We start from the raw sequence: 3,734 nt of genomic DNA, 5'->3' as shown, positions 1-3,734 counted from the left end.
TGGCGGGCTGAAATATCCGGATCATGTAGTTTAAGAGCATGTGTATTTTGCATCTAACTCTTTGTGGTTGTTGTTGGTGTTGTTAATCTTGAGTTAACTACTTTATATGCATTCGGTTATGGTTACATTTCTATATTAATAACTTTGGTGAATTTTTCGTTTATTTAGTTCTCTTGCACATGAGATGAGTATCAATATTTTTCTAGTTTTTAAATCTTGTTTAGTTTATTTTTGACATGGGTAACTGACCCTTACAACAACATTTTAGGTACGAATGTGGAGTTCCAAAGTTATTGATGCTTGCTTGATGCGTGATTGCGGCGGGGAAGGATGGGTTTTCAAAATAAAAATATTGTAGTATTTTATAGTTTGATCGTTTTATATTTCAAATTCTTTATTTATTTACTTTCCTTTGAAAGAACTAGAAATGCGGTGATTTTTCCGTTTATGAATTTGGATGGTCATAAAGTTTGATTAATTTCATAACCTTTTATTTGATTTTAAAAAAAGTATTTTAATCATTTCTAAGTCATATCTTGAATGAAAATCCGGGGCGTTACAATTGGTATCAGAGCAATAATCCTCGGACAAATATTTTTGGGGTGGGACGATTTTTATTTTATGCATGTCATTGATTGATGTTTGAATAGTGTGATTCTTTTGTTGTTGGTACTTTCATATTCGTTTTATACTCATTAAATTGTGATTAAAATTTACTTATAATTATAGGATGTGTTTTTTATTTTATTTGTTTTGCTCATTGCGTTAATTTTTGAGTTTATCTTGTATGGTCGTAAATATATAAGTGTTTTAATTGTTTATTTGTTTTTGATATATATAAAATTTGTAATATGTATTTATAGGTGTTTTTTTATGAGTGGTGGAATTACTTTTCTTTGATGTAAAGAAAAGAAGAAAATCTTATTTATCATTGTTTGAAATATTAAACTCATTGTTTCTAAAAATGATGTTTCATATATATGAAATTTTTGGGAGACAATTTTTTAGTATATTATGGTATATATAACTATTTACTTGATTTCGATATTAAACACATTGTGTGAATAAACACGATGAAAATAATTGAATTGTTTTAGATAAGATGTATTTGTGAATATTTCTTTTTTGTTGCCACCTTCTAGTTTCGAGGACGAAACTATTTTAAGGGGGTGAGAATGTAACATCCCAGTATTTTATATACAATACATTTATTTATTTTATTATTTTCTGAATAAATATTTTATATGTATAACTTAATTATTATATTTATTATTTTATTATCTGAATAATTTTATAAATGTAAAAGTATTTTTAATATATATATTTTTAATAAATATGTGAATGGTAGTAAAATTAGTAAGGGTGGTGAGATGGTGGTTTATGAAAATAAAAAAAATAATAAAAAAAAAGAAAGAAGAAATAGGAGAAAGGTAATACGTGTGGGTGGGTGATGGTTAGTTTTATTTTTAGGTGCTAATTAATAATAATAATAATAATAATAATAATAATAATAATAATAATAATAATAATAATAATAATAATAATAATAATAATAATAATAATAATAATAATAATAATAATAATAATAATAATAAATATATCTTTCAAATAGGATGAAATATGGGTGGTCAAAGATTGTTGAGGTATAGCTATAAAATAGGAATGAGTGGGGAATAAAGGTTTAGAACGTGTAGTTGGCTTTTGGAGTGTCTAAGATGTTAATACTCATATAAGTTGTTGCACAATTTCCTCCACTCTTGACTCAATCTTCACATTTTAAATCCCACGTACTCCATTTACATACTTTTCACAAAAAAACAAACTTATAGTCTAGATACAATATTTCTACCCAAAGGCTCTCATTATTCATCATTAACAAACCGCTCATCTTATTTTGGTGTTATTTTGGTGTCTTTCGGAAAAGTATTCATCGGAATTATCGTTAGGAAAGCACTTAGAGGTAAGGGCTTTTCTCATACAATTCTAAACTAAACTTGATTTAAGAGTTAGTTAAATATTCTATACATTTCAATGTTTAGAGATTTTAAATAATTGAATTTATAAATTTAAAATAATATGTGGAATGGTATTTTTTTCTTCTTTGAACCGTCGGAATGATTAGTCTTACAACAATGAAATATGAAAGTTGGGGATTTTTTTTATTAAACATTAATAGGGTAATTTGAGTGTAAGAAATATATAAATATTCGTTTGCTAAATTCTTTAGTAACATATATGTATTATCTGATTGTCTTATGCTTTATGATTTAATACTAGTTGCAGTGATATATTAGACTTGTTATAAAAACAAGGATGTGAAATGTTTGCTATGTGTGATTGATTCTGCAATAAATTTATAATGCACTATCGTCATGTACATGTGTTATAATTTATTTATGTAATTAAATAAAGAGTTAGTTTTTAAATTGATTTGGTTATTTCAAAAAGATCTTAAATTAAGTGGATAAAAATACTTTAGAAAGAGTAAATATAATTTTTGATTTTGTGGTTGTCGCAGGATTATATATTATCACTTTTTATAATGCATGATTTGTCATATGCGTTGTGTGATTGTCTTAGTGGCGGGTAAAATTTATGTGTGATTGCCTAAGTGGCGGGATTTGCCTTGGTGGTGTGTTTTGATTGCACCATCATGACATGGCATATGCATTCTGTGTGGTGCCTTAGTGGCGGGTTATTCTTCTCATTAATATGAGATAAAATCTGTGTGGTGCCTTAGTGGCGGGCTGAAATATCCGGATCATGTAGTTTAAGAGCATGTGTATTTTGCATCTAACTCTTTGTGGTTGTTGTTGGTGTTGTTAATCTTGAGTTAACTACTTTATATGCATTCGGTTATGGTTACATTTCTATATTAATAACTTTGGTGAATTTTTCGTTTATTTAGTTCTCTTGCACATGAGATGAGTATCAATATTTTTCTAGTTTTTAAATCTTGTTTAGTTTATTTTTGACATGGGTAACTGACCCTTACAACAACATTTTAGGTACGAATGTGGAGTTCCAAAGTTATTGATGCTTGCTTGATGCGTGATTGCGGCGGGGAAGGATGGGTTTTCAAAATAAAAATATTGTAGTATTTTATAGTTTGATCGTTTTATATTTCAAATTCTTTATTTATTTACTTTCCTTTGAAAGAACTAGAAATGCGGTGATTTTTCCGTTTATGAATTTGGATGGTCATAAAGTTTGATTAATTTCATAACCTTTTATTTGATTTTAAAAAAAGTATTTTAATCATTTCTAAGTCATATCTTGAATGAAAATCCGGGGCGTTACAATTGGTATCAGAGCAATAATCCTCGGACAAATATTTTTGGGGTGGGACGATTTTTATTTTATGCATGTCATTGATTGATGTTTGAATAGTGTGATTCTTTTGTTGTTGGTACTTTCATATTCGTTTTATACTCATTAAATTGTGATTAAAATTTACTTATAATTATAGGATGTGTTTTTTATTTTATTTGTTTTGCTCATTGCGTTAATTTTTGAGTTTATCTTGTATGGTCGTAAATATATAAGTGTTTTAATTGTTTATTTGTTTTTGATATATATAAAATTTGTAATATGTATTTATAGGTGTTTTTTTATGAGTGGTGGAATTACTTTTCTTTGATGTAAAGAAAAGAAGAAAATCTTATTTATCATTGTTTGAAATATTAAACTCATTGTTTCTAAAAATGATGTTTCATATATATGAAATTTTTGGG

The sequence above is a fragment of the Vicia villosa genome, unplaced genomic scaffold (assembly GCF_029867415.1).
Source record: "Vicia villosa cultivar HV-30 ecotype Madison, WI unplaced genomic scaffold, Vvil1.0 ctg.003976F_1_1, whole genome shotgun sequence".
Taxonomy (NCBI): domain Eukaryota; kingdom Viridiplantae; phylum Streptophyta; class Magnoliopsida; order Fabales; family Fabaceae; genus Vicia; species Vicia villosa.
This window is presented reverse-complemented; position numbering follows the sequence as displayed.